The 25,905-nt window shown below is 40.1% G+C and overlaps 1 protein-coding gene across 2 annotated transcripts in view; it reads right to left on the bottom strand.

Moving 5' to 3' along the window:
• The window catches only part of TAF3 (TATA-box binding protein associated factor 3), a 207,252-nt gene that overhangs the window by 101,282 nt on the left and 80,065 nt on the right, over positions 1 to 25,905 (bottom strand). The gene's annotated exons all lie outside the window — the stretch shown is intronic.

The following is a 25,905-nucleotide window of genomic DNA, read 5'->3' as shown; positions in this document are numbered from 1 at the left end:
CCCAGCTACTCGGGAGGCTGAGGCAGGAGAATGGCGTGAACCCAGGAGGCGAAGCTTGCAGTGAGCCGAGATCGTGCCACTGCACTCCAGCCTGGGCAACAGAGCAAGACTCCGTCTCAAAAAAAAAAAAAAAAAAGGCTGGAGAGTGGCCAGGTGCGGTGGCTCACACCTGTAATCCCGGCACTTTGGGAGGCCGAGGCAGGCGGATCACAAGCTCAGGAAATCGACACCATCCTGGCTAACACGGTGAAACCCCATCTCTACTAAAAATACAAAAAATTAGCTGGGTGTGGTGACGGGTGCCTGTAGTCCCAGCTACTCGGGAGGCTGAGGCAGGAGAACGGCGTGAACCCGGGAGGCAAAGCTTGCAGTGAGCCAAGATCGCGCCACTGCACTCCAGCCTGGGCAACAGAGCAAGACTCTGTCTCAAAAAAAAAAAAAAAGGCTGGGGAGCAGGGAGGCTTTCGGGGGCATGAGGTGTGGCAGGCACATGTGGTCAGATGTGTTTATCATATACAAGGAAAAGGCTAATGGGTCAGTGATTTAACAATACAGCTTTCACTCTACCTACAATACTAATGACAAGTGCTAACCACTAAAGAAACTACTATTTAAAATGGGTCATATTTGAGTTCTCAAGAATAAAAGCTTAGGAAGCACTTACTACCCCATCCCTCAGAAAAAGGTTTACAAAGAAACTAAACATTTATAATAGATTTTATTAACAATTTACAGTAAAAGTCCAAATACAGAAACATCAAAATGCAAACATCATATGAAATAAAATTTCTTCTCATACACTCTTTTGAGATGCATTTACTGAGAACCTGCCACAGGTCAGCAGTATACCAGGCTCTGAGTATAAAGTGGGCAACTAGGGATGGCTCCTGTTCTGGAGTTTATAGACTGAGGTAAGAAAGACAATCAATAAATTAACAAAATACTCTTACCCACAGATTATAAGTGCTGTGAAACAAACCAACAGAGTGAAATGATTGAAATTAACAGGACTGGGAAAACGTCTGCTTCGAAGATCTCCCCCAAGGAGGTAACATAAGCCAAGACCTGAAGGATGAGAAACCAACCACTTTCCTCTTACCCCGATGTAGTTTAACCCAAATCTCAGACATCAGATTATTTCACCGGTAAGTAATTCCATACGTATTTCTAATAGAAAAGATATTTTAAGAATATGTATAACCACAATGCCATCATCACACCTAGCAAAATTAATAACAATCTTAGTACCCAGTCTACATACAAATTTCCTCAAAAAATTGCAAAAAAAAACTCGCGACATTTTTAAAGTCAGTTTCTTTGAATCGGTATCTAAAAGAGGACCACAGTGCAATTGGTTGATGTCACATAAGTCGCTTTTGAACAATCATGGTTCCTCCCCTGCTCTCTTTTTTTCATGCCACTGATTTGCTGAAGAAATCAGGTCATTGCTTTGGCAGAATATCACATTCTGGATCAAGTTGTTTCCCTCCTGCTGTATCACTTAATCTCTATCTGCTGTTTCCTATAAGCATGTAGCGGGATCTGAAGTCTTGCACTTCAGGTTCAATGTATTTGGCAAGAACAGTTTATAGGTGACGCAGTATAGCTCTTACTGTATCCCTAAAGAGGCACAAGTATCTGCTGTCTCACTTTCAGTGATGTCAAGATTCATCAATGGGTTCATGTGAGCAGAGGACAGAAGAGTGTCCCTGGCACAGCGACCACAGTGCATGCCTTAGACAAGGACTACTGGGGAACAAAGGATGCCAACAAGCTGGAGAACACAAGTTTATACAGATAGGTTTGCCAGATTGGGTGATGAGTTCCCCATCCAAAAGGAGTTTAAAAATTAATCTTAAAATACTGTGGCATAATAAATGGGTTGTCAATCTTTTAAAAGCAGGATCAAGCTTCTGACTTCTCTACTTCTATTATTTATGAGAAAAGGAGGTAGAAAAAGGCTGCAAAGTATTGCCTGGATCAAGCCTGGGTGAATGAGAGCTGGAGAGGCTGCTGTGTGACTTGGATCGCTTCCCAGACACACCCTGCATTTCAAAGAAACCCTGGTTTCCTTTTCACTGCCATCTGCTATGAACTCAATCATGTCTTCCCACTACTTCATACCTTGAATCCCTACCCCCCTGTGTGCCTGTATGTAGAGACAGGGCCTTTAAGGAGCTCATCAGGGTTACATGAGGTCAGAATAGTGGGGCCCTGATCTGACAGGACTGGCGTCCACAGAGGAAGAAGAAGAGAGACACCAGGGGTGTGTGTGCAGAGAGGAAAGGGCCCATGAAGACCCTTGAGTGAGAGGCGCCCACATGCAAGCCGAGGAAAGAGGTCTCAGGGGAAACCAAACCTGCTGACCCCTCGGTCCTAGACTCCCATCCTCCAGAACTAGGAGAAATCAACTGCTGTTGCTTAAGCCACCCAGTCTGTGGCATTTTGTGATGGCAGCCCAAGCAGACACCAACAAAAAACCTAATAGGTGAAGGTAACCAGTGGAGGGGATTCTGGGGTCCAATTCAGAAAGGAAAATAAAGCACTGGTGCCTCGCAAAACAGCGTTTCTGCAGCCACAGAGGACCTGCGCTGACGGATTAAGCCACTGGCAATGAACCACTGAACTGGATCTGGATTTGCAGGGAAATACTAAATGATTTGTTGTACTAACTCTGATATCTGCAAAAGTCTCTAAACAGTAAACCCACAAATTCCCAAAGATTTCTAAAGGTCTCTACCTTCAGAATTACCATGTATTTTCAGAAATTAAGAAAATTGTAGGTTTTTTTATAACCAGAAGGATTAGGTCTTGCTTTTCGGTCTTACTTTTATAGATAAAACCAATATCTACTGGTTACTGAAATGTAAAACTAGTCACATGACTGTTCCCAGAAAAAAAAAAAGTATCCTAAATTATTATCTTTTCCACTATACAATGTTGTTTCTTACCCATAAAAAACTATCATTTTTGGCCAGGCTCAGTGGCTCATGCTTGCAATTCCAACGTTTTGCGGGGCCAATGCAGAAGGATCGCTTAAGCCCAGGATTTTGGAACCAGCTTGGACAACATCATGGGACTCTGTCTCTATTTTTTTTTTTTTTTTAATAAAAAAACTAAACTATCATTTTACAATTTTTTTCTCCTACTTGTATTTGGTTTAGTTAACACAGATGGCTTCAACTTCAAATTTTATTGTAACTAATGGCTCTTTTATTTTTCCATTTCAGTTATTCAAAGACATCTTTCCTGGATGATGAAATAATGAGGATGTTTCCTATTCTACATAAAAATATCTCCCAAAATACAATGACATAAAAGCAATAAATAAATCATAAATAAGCATTATGATTTCAGAATTCTGGATGATCCAAAAGTGCATATGACGTGTTGTGGTAGCTTGGGCATGATTTAAAGTAGGGGCTTTAAACTTAAGTGCCTTTAGGGACCAGAAAAATGAAGCAAACAGGTAAAGCAAGCTAGGCCCATTACAGAAAGGAGTCCTGAAAAAGGAAAAGAGAAAAAAAGTCTTGGCCCCAGGTCACGTGGCCATCGACCAAAATGGAAGCTCAATGTTCCCAAATCTTCAAATTTCTAAAGAAAGATGTAAACACTGGTTATCTGGTACGTAAAATTTTTCTGATTTAAAAATGTTGGCAACAAAATCAGAATTTTAAAATACACAACATGAGACAAACTAAGCATACATTCAAGATGAATGAAAACTGTGTCCCACACCCCACCTCCTTTGCAACCTCTGGTAAACGTTCTGCTGCTGCCAGCCACTGAAATCTATCAAATAAAGCTAAGGATATTCCCTAAGTATTTTTGAAGAATAATACGACACAAGGTATGTACTATCACACCAAGTACACCAGCCATTTCTTAAAATGCATTACTTTATTTCTTTTTGGTCTGCTTCTCTGCCATGTGGCAGAGGACTTGCAATCTTCCATGAAACTCAGAAGCAAGTGTTCACTTTTCTATGCAAATAATTTCATTAACTTAAGTATTTTCTCTTAAAACTCTAAATATGTTTTCTTAAATGATAATAATTACTGTCCCAGATTAAGCCAGATTTCACTGACTGACTAAATATAATCAAAATGCCTCATGGGTTTGAATACTCAATCCCTTCCTCATGTTTGCTTGTTGCCATTTCTATTTTCTAAAGAAGTGGGTTTCGATCACATCAATAATTAACACACATTTTTTCCTTAAAGCACCTTCTTTAAAAGATCTATATAGTAAGACTACACTTTCAGGTGTGAGTCTTCTCCCTCGAAATCATACAATTAAAGTCAAAATACCATCTGCACCCCCAAAACATACATTTCATTTAGCACTAAGAATGTGGCAAATAAAATATCAAAGACACTTAGAAGCTAAGGTTAAGCAAGTACAGAGCTCTACATCACAGGTAAAATATCATTCTCAGTCAGATACTATTTGTTTGTATTTTGTTCTTATTTCACAACTTAAGAAAGCATGTATTATTTCTGGCTTGAACTTATTGATCTATTTTTTTAAAAATCTAGTCTGATTTGTGATTCAGTATACAATAAATAAATTCAGTTTAGAGCTCACCGAATTATTCCTATCTTTTAGTTAGTAGCCAGGTTAACATCCTTGAAGAAATAATTTTAGCTTTATACCCAGAATTAAACATGTTTAAAATTTATAAAGCAGGCTGGGTGCAGTGGCTCACACCTGTAATCCCAGCACTTTGGGAGGCCGAGGTGGGTGGATCATTTGAGGTCAGGAGTTCGAGACCAGCCTGGTCAACATGGTGAAACCCTGCCTTTAGTAAAAATACAAAAATTAGCCAGGCGTGATGGCAGGCACCTGTAGTCCCAGCTACTCGGGAGGCTGAAGCAGGAGAATCACTTGAATCCGGGAGGTGGAGGTTGCAGTGAGCTGAGATCACACCACTGCACTCCAGCCTGGGCAATGGAGCGAGATTCTGTCTTAAAAATAATAATAATAGATAAATAAAATAAAATAAAATAAAATAAAATAAAATTTATAAAGTAGAAATAATTTCAAAAGTCCTGATATTTAGATATTTGTATGTTGTAGCAGTATCTTCCATTTGCAGTATGTCACACTATACATCTTTATTAGACACTTCATACTTAAATAAAAGTAGGAAAATTTCAGTGTTTACAAATACTAAGTGCTCAGTATGTGGAGGGACTGAAGGACTCTAAGAGTTGAGGGAAACAGCTGGCCTTTGTACCCTACCTACAGGCTGTGCATCCTTGGACTCGAGCAACTGCAAATACAAAATATTTGAGGGGAAAAAAACAATAAAAGTAACAATACAACAATAAAAACCTATAAAAATACAGTATAACAACTATTTACATAGCATTTATGTTATATTAATTATAAGTAACCTGGAGGTGATTTCAAGTATACAGGAGGATATGCATAGGTTATATGCAATCACTATGCCGTGTCAGGGACTTGCGCAGTCGTGGAGCTGGGTATCCGCACGAGTCCTGGAATCAGTACTCCACAGATACTAAGGGACTTCTGTAACCATCGCTACCAGCAAGTGGGAAGAATAAAGGTTTCAATGTTATAGGCTCAACTCCTGGCTCTGTCAATTCCAGTTGACTCCTATTCTGCAAATAAAGATACCTTTATAAAAATATAAAGTGGTAAATCTCTACTTTGCTATGAGAATCAAATGGGCCTAAGAAAGTATCTGGCATACATTAGACTGTTAAGCACTATAGTTTCCTTTTGCCCTGGATTCATTGCTATCAAGCATAAATAATATTTCTAAACTTTAATTTATCACCCTTTCTAAATATCTGGCTCATCCTTCCATCTTCTGGCCTTCTTTGCTTTGACTCACTTTTTGAAATTAAATTGTTAACAGATGCAGCAGTTTAGTTTATCCAATGGCACAGTGAAGGCCAAGGAAGGTTCTGGTAGAATCAAGTCTTTAATTTGGCAGAAGTGCTGTTCTGAGGGGCAGACGGTGGTGGAGGCCAAGTGCTGAAGGTAGTGAATATGGTTCTATCCACAGGTGGTTTCTTAAGCTGGCCTCCACCTCCTGACTAGGGTACGTGTACCCCAACAGTTCTCAAACTTCAGCATGTACAAGAATCAACCATAGCCCTCTCAGAAACCCAGAGCCTGGGCCCCAGAGGCCCTGATCCAATAAGCCTAGAATGGGTCATGAACCTGCATTTATGACAAGTTCCAGCTGAGGCTGATGCTGCAGGTCAGAGGCCCACACTTGGTCTAGACGACGAAACACATTCCAGCAACGGCCCCTGGCAGGCCTCCAAGGGAGAGGTGACAGGCCCAGCGATGGCTGGTAAGGGACATGTCTCCCTCCTGGCCTTTGTAACTGCTAACCACCAGCACAATTCTTCACTGTGGACTCCCAGCCCTTAGCGGCATAGCAGCATCACCTGAGAACTTGCTAGAAATGCGAATTCTGGGCTCCAACCCAGGGCCACTGACTCAGAACCTCTGGGGCTGGGCCCAGGCACCTGTGCTTGGACAAGGCCTCTAAAGGCTTCCGATGCAGTGAGAAGCACTGCTCTGGGAGACAGGCAGCTCTTCATAACCACTTCAAACAGAGCAGATCCAAACTAATCTGTCTTACATATCAGGTTTCCCTGTAAACGTTTGTTGAAGAAAGGGTTTTGTGGCTTGAAAAATGTTTGATATCAGCTTCTGCCTCATTATGTGCTTTGTGGCTCTGGTGGCATACGGTAAGCTGGATGCTTTATACAGATAAAACTCTGTGCTACTTTTCTTCAGAAGCTCTCAGTAACCCAGATTTAGAAGAGGAGGTGGGTATGAGGGTGGGGACGGTGACCATGATGGTGTTAGGTAATGCCAGATGACATTTATAAGGTGTTAGGTCTATGGCCTTTCATTTATTAACCCATTTAATCTTCACAGCCACTCATATGAAATATCAATTGTTAGAATTTAAAGTTGCCAATGCTTAAAGTTTAGGAGATTTTGATTAATTATATGACTTTCCAATTTTTAATGTTAAAATGGAAAAACCTGGCAACATAAGGCTTGCATTCCTGCATGGGAAGAGTAAGCTGAGCTAAGCAGTGGCCGTGGCCTTCAGGCAGAAAAAGCCCCCTCCAGTTCAAAGATCCCCACCACTAGGCCCTCTAAATCAATGTCTGAATGCTTGGCTCTGGAAGGCATCTGAGTTTGTGACTCGTTTTGGAACAAATGTACATGTCTATGTACACACAAGAGGAAATGGCAATGGCAGGGAGCAGTGAAATGAAAGCAGGCTGGAAATGTGGAATAAAGGACTTGATGGGAGATGACCCAGAGCTCTGGGCACAGGGAGAATTCCATAGGCTGCTGAGCAAATCTGCACCATCGCTAACTTCTACATATCTCCTGAACCGAGCCTCTTCTTTCTGTTCCTGCTGCTGCCGCTCCAGATTCAGTCCCCATCGACTCCCGCTGGTTGTCACAGAGCCCACTTCACTAGCTCCTGCTCTCTTGGCTTTTCCGGCTTCAACCCACCCTCTGTGCTGCCTCAAGAGGAGTCTTTCTAAGACACAGATCTAATCATTAGCCCACTCACCAAACACCTTTCATGGCTCCACATTATTATAATAGCAGCTTTCATACTTCAAAGACACAGAATCCTCCCTTGGAAGAAAGAGCTTACCCGGGAGATGCATGTATTAAAATGGGCAGGGCAATGGATGAGGCATTAAAGGCTCTGCTACGAATCACCCATCTAAGCCATTTCATACCAAGTCAGTATTGCCCAAACTTCTGGCTATTGTATTACCATCATAATTTCTTTGCAATGTCAGCATGACATCTCAATTCTTTATTATCCCTTTATTTCTCTTAAATTGGCTTATTTTTAACACTCACTTTACCCTTGTTCTAAGCAGTAATAGCCATGAACTCACTGGATCCTCGAGCTAATTGTATTTTCCTAATATAAATTAAATACAAAAAATAAATCTAAATGCCCATTTGTTTTTCATCTAAAATTATCTCATCTGCCAGCAGGGATAGGAATAGCACACTTTGGGCAACGCTGGATTTCAAAGACCTCATCTGGCATCACAATTCTATGATCTAAGTCGCATCAGTGACAGCCCTGCAGAAGGGCTGTGATTCTAAGGGTGTTGCGAGGCTCTGATGCAACTGCACCCCAACGCAGGTGTGACTATGCCCACGCTTTCAACTCCGGGAGATTCAGCGCATGCTGCTGCTACTCCATATGTGCCAGACCTGGCTTTGACATTTTACAAAAATTGCTGTAAGTTATTCAATCCTATAGGAAGCTAAGCCAGGTAGCCCTACGAACACTGTCCACCCAATGACAGTCACCTAAATTTCAGCCCAAAATGAATGGGAGAAAGTAAGGGGTCAGGGAAAGGCTACACTTCACATGCAAAGTCTTAGATAAGAATCATGCTATTGGGTTAGGAATGTCAAGAGGCAAAAAGAGACCAACAGAAGAATAAAGTGTACGCTGGGAATGGTGGTGCACGCCTGCAGTCCCAGCTTCTCGGGAGGCCAAGGCAGGAGGATCAGCTGAGCCCTGGAGTTTGAGACCAGCCTGGGCTCAACCGATCCTCTTTCACAAAATAAAGGCATAAGGTGCCTATTTGTAGAATTTCAAAGCTAAATCTTATATGCTGCTTGCACTCTTGTTTAATTCGTTTGGTTCCTTCATTACTTTTGTAGGAATAAATTTCAATATTTTCCTGTTTGGGGAAAGAAAAAAGCATAAGGAGCCTTTGTCAGTGTCACATTTGTTCAGGTCCATAAGGCAAATTAATTGTGTCTTAGCAGAAACCTCTAAGGTTTCATAAAACAGCCACCCTAAATCTTTTTGTACTTTTCTGGCTTTTCTCCTCTGAAAGGAGAAGAGAGGTTTAGAATAGTAATCTTAATCAGCAAATTGTTCCCCTCCCCAATGCAGCAGCAGGTTTTTCCTTTGAATAAGAATCATGTAGCTGTAGTTACCACCTGTTTCTGATAGCCTTGTCACTAAGCAATGGATATGGAATAATCCAGTCCTGCCCTATTTAAATGTGGGCATTATCGGGTATCTTGTTTGTTTTACTCTTTGGTTAGGAAGAGGTGCCAATAACTTGAGAGAAATGTTACCATCCAATATTGAAATTAAAGATAAGACACTGAAACTATAACTTCAGTAGGAAAAATAAAGGAAAGTTGAGTTGAAGGAGAAAGAGGAATTAGACAAGAGATGAAATATCACATATATATTCTAAAATACTCGAGTAACAAAAGAAAACTCCTTTTGTAGAATCAAGTGTTATCCACGAGCACTTTTAATTATCCTGACGTAATTCACTAAAGCACATTCTATTACATTTCCTTTTGCCTGATTAGCAGTTGCCAATAAACTTTTGAATGTAACTTTCTACCAAAATTGGTGCATTTACCATATATTTGATAAAGTACAAATCCATAAAGCAGAATCTTTGCTTAAGTTTTTTTTGAGACAGATTCTCGCACTATCGCCCAGGCTGGAGTGCAGTGGCGCAATCTCGGCTCACTGCAAGCTCCGCCTCCTGGGTTCACGCCATTCTCTTGCCTCAGCCTCTCCGAGTAGCTGGGACTACAGGCGCCCGCCACCACGCCCGGCTAATTTTTTTGTATTTTTAGTAGAGATGGGGTTTCACCGTGGTCTCCATCTCCTGACCTCGTGATCCACCCGCCTCGGCCTCCCAAAGTGCTGGGATTACAAGCGTGAGCCACCGCGCCCGGCCTGAGAAAATACTTAATAATTTATTTGAATTAAAATTAAGAAAAACTCTAATGTCAAAATCATTGGCTCCCCCTGAACCAGGTGCTTCTCTGAACTTTGCTATTTATATTAAAGACAGCGTGTTTCACTCTTCTGTTTACAGCTTCATCTCTACTTGTCAGTTTCTGTATGGTCTACCTCGGGGGTCTCAAACTCTAACATAGGGTGTATTTCATCAATAGCCCCCCTTGAGTTGTATTCTTACCATAGAGACACTTCATTTGCATATTAAAGACTAAGAATATTCTTCACATTCTCAAAGAAAATGCTCTCCTACTACTTGGAGCCTTTCAGTCTATCTTTGGTTTTTCCACTTCTCAAAGAGACACGGATACAAGAAACGTTTCACTTTTCCTCTCACCTCTAGCAAAAGAAAAAGGGCAGTGTGAGGGAAAGGATGAAGGGCAACGGAGAGCTCAGTGTGGAGGAGGAGCGAGTGGTGGAGGAAGTGCAGGGAATGGGGGTTTGTGTGTGCAGCCTAAAGCGAGCATAGCCAGCTTCCATGAGCTCAGCCAGTTATGGTCGGCCCCATGTCACCAGATCTTCCAGTTTTTCCAGAGAATCTGGAAAAAAACCCAAGTTTCAAATGCTGGTAACTATTCCAAATTTCTACTAAATATCATGAAAGCCAACGCTGTGCACACTACACAGTTCCAGCCCACCCACCTGCCAGTTGCAATGTGTGCTGGGGCCCTTCTCTCCTGTCTATTGTAACTTTCCCCTTCACTGTTATCTATGTATCAACTCATCTGTCCATTCCTTTATTTATTCCTTCCTTTGTTCTTTCAGTCATTAATTTATGCACTCATTTATTTGATTCATTTATTCAACAAATATGAGATACATGCTGTGTATCAGGCACTACTAGACTACTAGATGTAGAATATGCAATGAACAGGACGTCTTTCTCATGACATTAACAGTATCATGGGGGTGACAGGCCATAAAGAAAACATACATCAAAGATCATTTCATTTCAGTTGTATTAGGGCTACAAAGCATAAATAGAAAGGAAGCAGTCTTCCTTGGTTAGGGAGGGCTCATCAGAGAAGCAACATTTCAGGGCCTCTGGAATTCTACTGTGTGGGCCACTACCATACTGCCCAAGACAGTCTCCATTTGAGACAACCCACTGCCTCTGAAGAGCGTGTCCCAACCTCACTATGCGAAACTGAACAGGCTCTCACTGCCGCTGGAATTCAGAACAAACTCAGTCTGAAGTTCAAGACCTCTCTAAACTGGTTTCATCTTATTTCTAGCACATCTGCTGCTTCCCTCTGTGGCTCTTGTTTCCAAGTATATGGGACTCTGCTCCAACTCAGACACACCGTGAAACTTCTCAGACACCCTGACCCAGATCTGCTCTCTGTTTTCCAGATCTGCTCTGTTTTCCAAATACCTACAATACTGTAAAATATTCTGACACTTACTGTAGGTTATCTCACGTTATAGATCTCTGAATACTTGTCTTATGTCCCTTATGTCCCCTAAGAGACTGTAAGCCCCTGAAGGGGAGGACCTATATCCTACTCATTTCAATACCCACAGAACTTCCAAGCAAAATAATACATATTTCTTAAACATGGGCTAAATAAAACATATTTATGTCTGCCTGGAAAAGATGATTAAATTCAAAGGAGAAGACCAACACTCTGATCTTTCCTTTAATTGTAGTCTCCTGAAAATCGTGCTTCTATAATTCTAATTTTTTATATATGGTGCAATGCTAAACTGCATCAGCTAAGCAATTCCAAAGATGAACTAATCAAAACATTTCCTTGTTTTATAGATAAGAAGTTATTTCCTAAGATAAAAACATATTAAATCACAGGCTTACAATACAGTTGAACACTGTTGTCCTTATTAAAAGTTATACATTTTGCTAAATGCCATTTCCTCACTAACAGGAGGTGGGCTTCCTGGAGAAGGAGCTGCTTCCAAGGCTGAGACAAGGAAAGGAAGTGCACAGTGAGCTTGGGGCTTCTTGTGCCAGAAGAGCAAGGAAATGCTCAAAAGCTGAGATGGACACTTGTCAAAGGACACAGGAGTCACCTGGAAGGGCCTCTCGTTTGTCAAATTTGGGACAACTTGAGCAGCAGCATACATGATGACAGAAATGGATTATTACATTTTTGTGAGACAGAGTCTTGCTCTGTTGCCCAGGCTGAGGTGCAGTGGCACAATCACCACTCACTGCAGCCTCGACTTCCTAGGCTCAAGCAATCCTCCCACCTTACCCTCCTAAGTAGCTGGGAGCACAGATGTGTCACCATGCCAGGCTAACTTTTTTTTTTCTTTTAAGAGATGGGGTCCTACTATGTTGCCCAGGCTGGTTTCAAACTCCTGGGATCAAGCAATCCTCCTACCTCAGCTTCCCAACTAGCTGGGACCATAGGTGAGCACAACCACGCCTTTATTATTTTTAAACATTAAATAAAAAAAGAAACCTGAGTCTAGTCTAATCACTAAAAAAGGGTACAGGAGTGAAAGAGAGACAATTCTTTTTTTCTTAAATGGAAGAATTTCAATACAGAAGTGATAGAAAATCAACATTCTACAACCACAAGTATAATAACTGACAAGAATCATCAATAAATGCTAAATGAAGGTGGAGGATCAGAACATTTGCAAAGTCTCACAGTATCACTCAGCCTATTACTCATTAATTATAAAGGGAGAAAGTGACCTTTACATGAAAAACATCTGATAGACACCATCTGAAGTACACAGTCATCCCCCAGCACCCAGACAGCCTGACATAAAACGCCTCCTGATGTAACACACTGAAAAGGAAACAACAGCACCTATGAAATATCCTGAGAAATGTTCTTCCCCTGAGTTTCGTCACGAGGAAACATCCACACGCAATCAATATTGGCCTGGACTCCTAATAACGTCCCGTAAGAAAAGATTCTTTTTTAATTATCTTGTTTTAAGACGGAGTTTTGCTCTTATTGCCCAAGCTGGAGTGCAGTGGTGCAATCTCAGCTCACTGCAACCTCTACCTCCCAGGTTCAAGTGATTCTCCTGCCTCAGCCTCCTGAGTAGTTGGGATTACAGGCATGTGCCACCAGGCCCGGCTAATTTTGTATTTTTAGTAGAGACAGGGTTTCTCCATGTTGGTCAGGCTGGATTTGAACTCCCGACCTCAAGTGATTTGCCTGCCTCGGCCTCCCAAAGTGCTGGGATTGGATATGTCCAAACTGAATATTGGACAGTGATGTTACATCAATGTTAAAGTCCCTAAATATGTTAGTTTGTGGTTATGGAGAAGAAGTGTCCTGGTTCTAAGAACACACACGCTGACAAACGCGGGGTGCGGCGTTAGTGTCTGCCAGGACTCTCAGTGGTTCCAAACATAAAGTCTGGAGGAGCGTCCATGTGCACGCACACATCTGTCAGTACAAAGGGAAGAAAGCCGAGGTGGCAAAATGATAAGATTATCAAATTTGGAATATACCTTCCAAAACATAGGAAGGAAACATCTACAAAATATGAGAAAGAAAGGCAATGAAAATACCTATTTTCTGAAAAAAAAGTTATTTAAATGTGACCGTCACAGCCTTAGTCATTCAGCTGTAAAGTGCTTTTAATACCATTGTATTTCTGAAGCGTCTTAATATAAAATATTAATTTAAGAAGTTTACTGGGTATTCCCAATACATTTTAGATGTTAATTCCAACACTAAATACACAAAAATAACTGTGCTCAACGCACACCTCACAGTGAGTCTAAAATATAACAAGCCATTGAATTCAAAGATCATGGGAAAAAAGCTGATGGCCAAATGGAACTGGCCATCTAAACAGCCACACATAATATTGTTTTCTACTCAAGCCCAATTTCAAAGGAAATTAGTTTTCAATGGTTGGTTGATCAAAAACAACATTAAATAGCAAGCACTAAAAAGTTAATTGAATGTTTGCCAGAAAGAGTAGAACTTGTTTTCATACTGGATAATTAATTTCTTTGTTTTTATAAGAATTTTAAAGAGTGACCAACATGCACCCTGTGGGTAATTAACTTCATTTGAGAAAGACCCCTTACTTCTGTGGTATGGACTACACAGAGGTTTGGAAACATTCCAAGAATGTATTTATGTATTTTAAAGTTTTCTTTTTAAAGTATTTTCATCATCTAAGGGATATGCATTATAGTTTTATGTTATTTAAACTTAATTACAAATAGCTTTAATAAAATCATTGACAGCCAACACCTAGATAAGTCCCCATAAAAGATACAGGTTTATAATATGAGGGCATTTAAAAATAAATTATAATCAAATGCAGTGGATCTTAGCAGCTTCAAATGTGTAACCAGAAAACTAATTTTTGGATGATCAGTCTAGGTTTAAAAAAAAAAAAGTGAACACCTGGAAAGATTCACCACAAGCACACCAGAAGAAATTATAAATATCTACATACACCGCTACTTCAAGAAGCACCCGTTTAAAAAACAATTTAAAAGATTAACATGGTATCCTAAGCGTGAATTGTTCTGTGATAAATTTACTATGATTTTTAAAAAGCTTTATGATCTGCTGATGTAGGAGGAAATCCATGTGCTTCTAAACAAAATCTTTAGCTTTTTAATACGAGGCCTAAAGAGCAAACAGTTCAGTCAAACAGTGAAACACTACCCTACCCTATACCTTCCTTATGTAACCTCCCCCCAAATTGGGGAAATTGTTACTTAAATGTGTTTTAGAAATAAAAATTTTTATAAAAATAGTTTTTCTATAGTAATTAAAAGAATCTGAATCATTTCATAACTTTCTACCTTTTCCTGGTTGAGATTCGATTTCATGCCCCACATTATAGGCGCACAGGAGTTTTCAACGACGCCAGCATTGGTGTGTGCTTGTTTTCTTGGCTCCTTTCAGGACCGCAAAATAGTGGCTGGATAGCTGGGCCTCTGAGCTCTCTCCAGCCATCCACCAAGGAGTAGCAGTCATGTACAAAGCTGTCGCCCATTTTATCTCCAATTTCTAGCTACCGAAATCATTCCAAACCCAAGAAATAATACATTATCGTATGTTTCCTTATAAGAATGATTTTGAAACAAATGCCTGTATTAAAAGTATAATTTATCAATAACTGCTACAAAACACTATTTATATTCTTCTTCATTTCTTGACTTTTTAAAATAGAAGACTTATTTTGGCAATAAGAAATAACAGAGAAAATGGTAGGAAGTGGCTAAACTATGATATTCAAAGCCTTAGGAAAAGGCAAAAGTCCTGGTATAACTATTCTAAGTTGTAGCAGTCAGTGGATTTTATACCATTTGGTGTAAGCTTTACACCATTACACAGGATGGATATCTTTTCAAAATATTCTAATAGACATGTAATGGGGAGGCAAATAAGAAGGGAGTTGGATATGAGTGGACACCGGCTAACGAGTCCACTGAGGAAAACGAGGGGAAAGGCAATCTTCACTGTAGTTCAAAAGATACTTTCCTTTAAAAATCACCATAACCCCATAATCTAGAAGAGTCACTAATATTGCAGTTTACATTTTCTTAGTATTTTTCTGGGCACGTATATATTCATTTCCCTATATAATGGAAATCATACTAAACAGTTTATGTTCCATTTTTACAGCATACTATAGAGCACATCCCTAACGTAATCTTCAAAAATATGATTTATTTAATGAGCACTCAATAGTCTCTGACACACATAAATCATTTTATTTAGTAATATGTTTACTGTTGAACACCTAAGTTTTTCCTCTGATTTCCTCCTTCGTGTTCTTCAGTATCAACAGAATGGAAGCTTCCTGAGCACACAGACTGTCTTAGCCTCCCAGTACCAAGCACAAAGCTGCACATGGAATATAAATAGACAGCAATGTTCTAGAAGATGGAGAAGGGGTGAATGGAATATAAATAGACAGCAATGTTCTAGAAGATGGAGAAGGGGTGAATGGAATATAAATAGACAGCAATGTTCTAGAAGATGGAGAAGGGGTGAATGGGTGGGTTTAACTGTAGAGGGAAAGAAACGCTGCAAAGAGAAATGCAAATGCGTAAGTAAATTGCTCCTCAGGACAGAATCATGGAGGAGTCTGGGGATCAGAGGTGCCAGGTCCCTGGGAAGATGGACATGGGACTTGCTGAATGTGTGTGCTAGAAGCCAGCCACCCAGATGACCAGCGCAACCTCAAGTAGCCAGGCAGCCATTCCTTCTTCCCTTGGGCAGATGACATGAGATTTTTCAACTGGGGAAGGGAAGGAGGCAGGAATAGATGGATGGAGGGACTAAATGAGAACGGCTCCAGATTGAGGGAGACTGCGTGCAGGCAAGGATGTCGGTGAGGCCCAGGACTGAAAATCGTAATATTGAGTAATGCTTCAATCTGATCAACAAAAATATCAACCTTCTTACTCCAGTCTCTTAAATGTTCTCTTAAAAATGCTAGCAGCCGGTTACAAGAATCTCTCCCTTCCAGGTAGATTGGGGGAATCTCACCTAGAATAAATGAAAAAACCTACAGACACTGACATTAATGGTTTTTGAAGAAAAGGCCAATTCTCAGTCACCCTGAAGTTCAACGCACCATACGCCATCCCTGACCGTGCGCGTGAAACTTTCCACTTGGTTTTTGAGTGCCTCACTCACAAGTCTGAAACCACACCCAGCAATCCACAACATTTGAGATCATCTCCACCAAAAGAGAAAAAAACAAACTCAAAGAAAACAAAGACAATTTAATACGAGAGTTTCAAAAAACAACACAATATTCTCAGAGTGAAAGGAAAAACATTAATTGTCTGAAGAGCTTAAAGAGAGTCCACCTCTTTCTTTCTGCTTTTGCACAGTGGTTTTAATAAGAACCCAGTGCTTGAAGAGCTTCAGACATCTTACAACTGAGAGGGAGAGACAGGCTGTCACACACCAAGAAAAATAAGGAAGAAAGATGGAAGAGTTCGATTTTTTTTTTTTTTTGAGACAGAGTCTTGCTCTGTTGCCCAATCTGGAGTGCAGTGGCATGATCTTGGCTCACTGCAACCTCTGCCTCCCGGGTTCAAGTGATTCTCCTGCCTCAGCCTCCCAAGTAGCTGGGATTACAGGCACCCGCCATCATGCCCAGCTAATTTTTGTATTTTTGTAGAGATGGGGTTTTACCATGTTGGCCAGGCTGGTGTTGAACTCCTGACCTCAGGTGATCCAGCCACCTCGGCCTCCCAAAGTGCTGGGATTACAGGCATGAGCCACCCCACCCGGCCTAAGAGTTAGATTCTTCATGACACCGTTGAGTCCCTGTGTCAATTTTGGGAACATAAATTCCTCAGTCCTATTTATGTTTAAAAAATGAATTATTACTGTTGAAGCCATTTGTACTTCCGTATTCTATTACTTGGAGTTGAAAGCATACCAGTTGATACAGAAGGGTTGATAGATAAAATCAAGAAAAGCTTTTGAAAAGAAGAATAAAAGGCAAAGACATAATAAAAAGAGAAAAAAATAAGAATATTAAAAGTTCAAGGGATTCAACATCCAACCAAGAAGAATTCCAAAACAGAAAATAGGGACTGGGTGTGGGGGCTCATGCCTGTAACCCCAGCACTTTGGGAGGCTGGAGATGGGAGGATCGCTCGGCCCTGCAGTTGAAAACCAGCTTGGGCACCAAAGTGAGACCCTGTCTCTACAAATAAATCAAAAAGTTAGCCGGGCATGGTGGCACACGCCTATGGTCCCAGCTACATGGGAAACTGAGGCAGGAGGCTCGCTTGAGCCCAGGAGTTTGAGACTGTGTGAGCTGTGTTTGCACCACTGCACTCAACCTGGGTGAGAGTCTCAAAAAAAAAAAAAAAAAGAGAGAGAGAGAATAGGAAATAGGAGAAAGGAAGTTATGTGAAAATAAAACAGGGAAACTTCTAAGAACTGAAGGGTATGGATTATCAGATTAAAAGGATCAGTTGCCTAGTGGTACCATGAAAAAAACAAAACACACATGAAGGCAAATCACAGTGAAATTTTAAAACATGGCTATAAAGAGAAGAATCTAAATTTCCTAGATAGAAAACTCTGACAGTATACATAGGATTGAGATTCAGAATGGATCAGAATTTCTCAAGTATGCTATTCAATGCTAAAAGATAATGCAATAATTTGCTCAAAATTCTATTGGAAAGTAAGTATCAACATAAAGTTCTTTATTCAGTCAAATGAGCTGTGGTAGCCAGAATGCTAAAAGTGACCCCCCTGCGACCCTGGCTTGTGTGTGATCCTGTCCTCTTTGGGTGTGGGTAGACCCTGCGAAGAAGATGAGGTGTTGCTCCCAGGATGATGATGCACAAGGGAGACTTGCTAAGAGGGCCTGATCTCTTCACGTGAACCTTTTAAGTGCAGAGTCTTCCCTGTCTGGTAGCAGAAGAAGAAGTTGGGGATTCAAAGCATGAGGATTTGACAAGTCACTGCTGGCTTAAGGATGGAGGGACCATGTGGTCCAGAATGTCGGCAGCCTCTGAAAAGTGAGCACAGCTGCTGGCTCACAGCCAGCCAGGAACAGGGACCTCAGTCCTACAGATGCAAGGAACAAAAATCTACCAATAAAGAAGGTTGGAAAAGGGCCCCAAGCTCAACTGGGCTGACATCTGACTTTGGCCTTGTTAGACCTTAAAGAGAGAATCCAGATGAACCACAATGAATTTCTGTCCTACAGAAACTGTTGGTAATAACTCAGGGTTGTGTTAAGCTGCTAAATTTGTGGTAATTTGTCATGTGGTAGTAGAAAACTAGCACACTTTTTAATCAAGTATTTTGCTATTATATATGCTCCTCTTTTCCTAAAAGCTCAATACTGAAGGGAAAAATATCTACTTTATGAAAGACCTCTGTCTCACTTATTGCAACTTAGCTAAATCTGTCCCCAAATGAGACTGTCGAATGAGAGGTTGCAGAACATGGCATGCATGTTCTGCACTAGCAATCTATGATGCAAGCATTCCCAGCTGGCTGAGTGGGTGGCAGGAAGTGGCTGGTGACAAGGGGTGGTCTCAAATACAAAGTTGAAAAGCCTCCTCCTGTCCTTTTCCCTTGTCGTAGGACCTCCTCCAAGTCCCTGGGAGTAGTCGCACAGGACAGCATTACAACTTACAACCATCCCCAGAATGAAAATGGTTCTGGCAGGAATTGGTTTTGGTCTATGTTTTCCCCCTATTCACGGAGTCACAAGAGTAAAAGATCTGAGAAAAAGAATATAGAGAAGGGTTATTATTTTATTAGAAAACTGAAAGGTCCAGAGTTGTTTTTTACCTACTAGCATACACAATAGAACAAGGTTCCAATATTCCATTTCAGGACTTGGTAAACTGAGACCCAGGGACCTATCGGCAGCAACAGATGCAGCTACTTCAACTATCATTGGTAACCCACTCCTTTTCCTTCTTCTCCGAATTCTCCTATTCCATTCCCACTCCTGCTACTCATATATATTTTATTATTTATACTATTTACAGTTACTGGCCCAACTTGGAATTTCCACCTCCGCATGGTCAGCTTCGGTGTTCACTGAAGGCACTTGATTCCTGTCACGTGATAACTAGGTGCAGGGGTGGGGAAAAAGCAACCCTGACATTGGTGAATGCCTGCTGAATGCCAGAAAAACTGCATACATTTTCTCATTTTATCTTCACTTCACCCCTAAGAAGCAGATACTGTCATCCTCATTTTGTAGATGGGAAAACAGAAGTTCTATAACTGTAGATAGAAGCCACACAATTAGTGGAAAAAAATGTGTGCAATGGAAAGTCTCATTCCAAAGCCCAGGCCCTTTTCAATTAGAATCATGCCCCAATTTCCCAAGACTCAACCTGGAGCCCTCTGCTTTTACCCATTTCCTTGTGATTATAAATAAGACTCCTATACTTAGAACCAAAAGTCATACTGACAACTCGGCAGCACAGATGTGGCAAGCCAAGGTGTTCGTGCCAGGACCATGATGTCGGTAAGAAAGTGTGATGCACTGGTTTCAACAAAAGCATTGTATGTCTTCAAAATGCTTAAGAACAGAGCCGTGGGATGTCTAAGGAAGAGATAAGAACTGTCTGCTGGCTTCGGAAGAGAAATAATTGTCACAAAATATAAATTTAATGGGAAACTGAAGCCATTGCTGTACGGATACAGCAAAGAATTTTCCAGAAAAGTTCAAATCTCTGAAAAAGAAGGCACTCATGTTCTAGGCAGATGTCCAATGGGCCAATAAAAACAAGGGGTTAAGACTCACTAAAGCTGTTATCAAGTTACCAAGGAAACTGCCCCTCATTTAGGATTTACCTTTCAAAGAGAGGTAGACTGTAATCCCAGCACCTTGGGAGGCCGAGGGAGGCGGATCACCTGAGGTCAGGAGCCTGGCAAACATGGTGAAACTCTGTCTCTACTAAAAATACAAAAATTAGCCAGGAATGATGGTGGGCACTTGTAATCCCAGCTACTCAGGCGGCTGAGGCAGGTGAATTGTTTGAACCCAGGAGGCAAAGGTTGCGGTGAGCCAAGACCATGCCACTGCACTCCAGCCTGGGTGGCAGAGTCTCAAAAAACAAAAATCCACAACGACAACAACAAAAAAGAGAAGTAGAAGCTTGAGCACATCAAATAAAAAAACAGAAGAGCAAAAGATGGAGGCATCTTCAGTCAAAACACCATCCATCCTGTATTTAAATAAAGTCTTAGCCTACACTGCAGCCTAGGGGAAAGCATACTAAAATAGTTCCATTCGTTTTGTTAAATCTTTGATTTTATTTATTTAACAAACATATATAAAATTTTCATAGATGATTTTGGCATTTATAGTAAGTGTTCAGTAAATATTAATTGGCTAAAAAAATGAACAGAAAATAGGTTCCCAGAAAATGAATTCCAACTTCAATGACCAATTAAAAATCTTCGATCTACTTTTAACAGTTCAACCATCTAGGTCCAGTCACCATCTAGGAATCAATCAGGTCACTGACGCACCACACTACACTTGCTAGGATGAAGATATGGATACCATCTCTCCACCACAAGTGACCTAACTTCTCCAAACCACATGGCGCTGAGATGTAATGCAGGCAATGAGTACTTGATAGATTTTGGTGTTCTGTATAATACTTGTCTACCTTAGGTGGTAATTTTTTTCACATTTGCTCTGTGACCAACTGTGTTCCCTGAGGGCTGACTGTCCCTGCTAACAGTAACTCCGTCATGGGAGAATTTGTATTGGTTAGGGGGAGGAGAAGTGGAAAAAATGTGCCACATTCCAAAGTCCAATACAGAGAGGGACAATAACTTTGGATTACAAACCACTGCTTCCATTAGAATGGCTGTCAACTGAGGGCTTACTGCAAGACAATATAAAAGGGGAAAAGAAAAAGGATAATTTTAGTATTAATAAAACAAAATGTGCAATTCCTTTGATGATACAGGGTAGAAGACTACAGCTGGAGTAACTTGAGTTTTGTACCTACTCTGCTGGCGAAAATATTAAGTTAAAGAAGGGAGAAGAGAGAAACAGACTGGTTCTGCCTCTTTCTGTGTTTCTTAAGGAGTCTTTTGAGAAGGATGATGAAATGAATATGGGTATATAGAAATATTAAAGGAGGTGGTAATTAAGAGGATCAATTTATGTAAGAAGGATCCTAACAAAGATAAGAGAATAGCTGATAAAATATTGATACGGGCAAAACAGAGGTGAAAAGCTGAAGAAGGAACGGCAGGGGAAAGAGGGAACCTTGCTGAGCATAAACAGACAGGCCAGGCCTACGCTAGAAGCAAAGGGACGATGAGAAGGAACTGCCAAGAGTCAGGGCAGAAGACACTTGGACAGATCTGGCTACAGGAGTGAAAAAGATGGGACAAAACGTGAGCAACCAGCTATAGCAAAGATGGGACAAAACGTGGAGCAACTAGCTACAGCAACAAAAGCCACAGACAGGCAAAGCACGGAGAGAAAAGTACCTGAGGATATGAACGTTTGGTACAGTAAGAGGAAGTCTTATCTTACAAGGGATTCTGATGGGTCACAACGTAGACAGAACTTGCAGAAATTTACAAATTGCATGGCTCCTCCCTACTTCTTCTCTAACTGATCCTAAAAGCAACATATCTTTTAAGTGATAAACTTACCAAATCCAAAGCCACAGATTAAAAAAAAAGTTTCTCTATTAGGCCTGTACTAATTCATTATTACTAACTTATTATTATATAATAAAGCTTTCTTTCAGGAATCTAGGGCTTTAAATCATTCTTTTAAAAGATATTAAGTTCTAGAAGCAATTTGCAATTTTCCCAATATACATCCCAAATACTCAAAGACTGTATGTTAAAGTCTTTTTATATACTAAATTTTAAGAAAATATATTGGAGCTGGGCACGGTGGCTCACGCCTATAATCCCAGCACTTTGGGAGGCCAACAGGGGCAGATCAACTGAGATCAAGAGGTGAAGACCAGCCTGACCAACATGGAGAAACCCCATCTCTACTAAAAGTACAAAAATTAGAGGGGTATGGTGGCACGTGCCTGTAATCTCAGCTACTCAGGAGGCTGAGGCAGAGGTTGCAGTGAGCCAAGATCACACCATTGCACTCCAGCCTGGGCAGCAAGAGTGAAACTCCGTCTCAAAAAAAAAAAAAAAAAGAAAATATATTGAAATAATAAATCACTAGTTCTATTTCGGATTCTTGGAAATTTTAAAGTAAAGATGGACAGATAGACTAACTGACCAACTAACTGGCTGACCAACCAAAAATACTGTTGGAATTTTTCTAAGAAACAGTGTGTTTCAAAAACCAACCCAAACTTTACAGCAGGACTGACAGAGATAATAAATATATATCTGACAATATATTCTATTTTACCAGTTTAAGATTTACTATGTTAACATATTGAAAGATATAAAATGCTATATGCTGCTTTTTAAAAAATCATCACATCTTATTGTAACAGAAGAAAAACTAGAGCAATCCAGCAAGTTTTCAACTGCTTTTTGACTATGTTTACAAAACTTTGTCATCAGGTAGAACAAAGAAAAGTACATTATGGTTCTTTCTTATGAAATCTGTACTCGAAAAAAGGAATATACATTCCACGAAGTTGAAAGCTCCTCAGCAGCTCGCCCACACTGGGCATGCTTTCTAGCCCCCAACAGGCAGCACGTGCTAAATTTGCTTGTTGATCTTTTCAGTTAGTTCAATCATCTATTTCCTAGCCAAGCCCTTATGAAATAGATTAAAGAGCACAGAAAATTTGAAACTCTTCCAGAAAGAAGCAAAGGACCAAAATAAGCATTCATAATATGTATCTGAATTTTGAAATGTATAAAGTTGTAAATACACTAATTACTCAATAAATATTTAATAAATGAATAAACATCTGGGTTTTGAAATTAAATTTTTAAAAGAAAATCTCCTATCTGTTAATGAAATTTGGTCATAAGTTAACTATCAGCAAAAGTCATTCACTGTTACAATGTATATACATATTGTAATACTATATAACACTATTGTACTTGAGTTAACAAGCAAAGTAGATACTCCATTTATATTGGCAAAGTTCCACAAACAACAAAGCTACGTCCGGTAGATACAACATTTTCAAAATGCATGTAAACTATTTAGATGAATTCTTTCTGCTGACAATCCCAGAGGAGAGAAGAGAAAATGATGTGTTTTACCCTAAGAGCTCAAAGCTCTCCTGGGAGGTAATTCAATTGAAATTTTACATTCAGTCTAGCCAGGCAGTGATAAACAGATGCTTAAATTAGCTGCCTTATACCATAATCAAATATCTTAAGAAAAAAGTTTCTAACAAAAGCATAAGAAGGTAAAGACAGAAAAGAGGGAAAATAAAACATTTTTTAAAAGCTTACTGGTATCTTTAGAAAAAACTGTTTTCATAAACTCTTGTGTAAGTGGTATGCCATAGGACTTAACCATGCCTTTCAATACATTTATTGCTTAGTTTGGACCATAGTGCAAGCTAGCACACAAATAATCATTTAAAAATAACTACCTTTTTCATATTAAGTTTTTTAAAAATGATATAATTTATAGGTTTTTTTAAAAAGTGGCTATATGTACAAAATTTAACTTCTATCTGTGTCTTTTACTATAAACACCTTAATCATTCCTGAAAGTACCTGAAGGTAAAAGCAAATAAATCAATAAAAGATGAAAGGTTGAAACAGACTCAGAAAATTACTCCTTTATATCAGAATGGGTAAACTGTAAAATCAGCTAACAAATATTAATTATACCAGCAACCAATGGGAGATAACCTATATCAAAAACCTGCAGTCTCTGTTCAACTGACTTACTAGATTAACAAATGTCCTCTCCATTTTTCTCTAAAACACATCTGTTGTCACTCACTGCCTGCTGCAGACATGCAAAGGGCAGGGCCCCAATTCAACGCTTCCACGTGTAGTGGCATCCGCAAGTTCAGCTACATGCTTAGCAAAAGTCAGTTACGCTGTTCTCAAACTAGTTTTTCCCAGCTGGACTTGTTACTGTAATTGTGTTACTTAATTAAATATTAACCAAGGAAATATGAATGTAAAAAGAGACTTATTTCTAAGGAAACCTAAATTGAAAGCTTTGGAAAGAGCTGATATAGACTAATCACTTGGGAAAAAAATGTATGATGTAGGCGTGAGGAAATATCTTTAAAATAAACCAAAAGAATTAGAAGTTAAAATTTGAAGAATTCTGCACTGATTGCTTTGTAAGCTTCTAAGGTTCTAATTTCACTTAAAAGAAACTGAAACTGGAGATCATAGATGATATACTAGAATGTGTTTTATGCAAGAAAAGCAAGGTTAAATTCTAATCAGACAACACTCACAGAAAGAGTCTTGACTGTACTGAAAAGATAGATGAATGTACATATTTATATATCTTAAAACAAAACGCGTAAAGTTTTCGTAATATGAATATTTTCTTCTTTAAACAATTGCGTGCTTAAACTTCTTTTCTGCGATTAAACAACTAATAGGATAACAGGCTTCTACTCTACTATGATGGAACCTAGACTACAAACACAAGCTGCTCACTACCCAGCGGGCAAGACAATTTAGCATGATAAAGGGCTATGCCACGAGCATCCAATTAGGCTTGGTACCTTGGGAGAGGCTAAGGAGAATCTGAAATGAACTGAATCTTAAAAGGGATATAGAAGTTTAGCAGGCAGATAAGAAGAGACGGTCCTTCCACGCACAGAAAAGAAAGGCAGGCAGGTGAGAGCCATGGTGAATTTCAGCTGGCTGCAGTCTGGTGAAAAAGAGAAAAGTCCCAGGGAAGTGACTGAGAGTGAAACTGGGCAGAAGCTGGTTCATGAAAGGTCTTAACCTGCCATGGCCAAGTGTTTGATTTTTATCTGGAAGTCAAAATAACTGGAAAAATTATAAACACAGCAGTAACCAAATAGATTTCTGTTTCAGAGCTGTTGCTCTGGCAGCAGGATGGAAGATAAACTAGAGGAGGGAGGAAAACGACACTGGAAGAGGGTGTAACTGAAAACTCAAAATCCAAATCAGAACAGGACCTGTGGCAGTAGAAAATAATATGGATTTAATATTTAGGAGGTAGCACTGACAAGAATTAAAGGCAGCTGATGAGTGTGAAAGAGAAACAATTGAGAGGCCACCCAGGCTTTTACCACAAGAAACAAGACACAAGATGAGGCTATTTCACAAGATAGGGATATAGGACAGGACCAGTCCAATGGAAGAAATAATTAATTCCTTCTTGGGAAGAATAACTAAGAGGTGGAATTTGCCCAGTAAGCCACTGAATATGAGTCTGGACCTCACAAAAGAGGTCAAGGCTTGAGGACGGGACAGGAGGCATACATTAGCCCTGCCCAAGAGTGGTTAAAATCAAGGTTCCTGGAGTCAGAGTGGCTGTGAATCCAGTCTCTGCCATTTACTACCTCTGTGACCAAGGGCCAATTATTTACCTTCTTTCTGCCTCTGCTTCTTCATCTGTAACAGACAGATGTGAATAGTATTTGCCTTATAGGGTTGTTGTGAAGATTAAAGGAGTAGATGTGAAGTGTTTACAACAGTGTCCGGCATGGAGCATGTTTTACTGAATATTAGTTGTTGTTGCTT

The sequence above is a fragment of the Hylobates moloch genome, unplaced genomic scaffold, assembly GCF_009828535.3.
Source record: "Hylobates moloch isolate HMO894 unplaced genomic scaffold, HMol_V3 SCAFFOLD_2, whole genome shotgun sequence".
NCBI lineage: Eukaryota > Metazoa > Chordata > Mammalia > Primates > Hylobatidae > Hylobates > Hylobates moloch.
The sequence above is the reverse complement of the archived record's forward strand: the minus strand, read 5'-3'. Positions and strand labels throughout refer to the sequence as shown.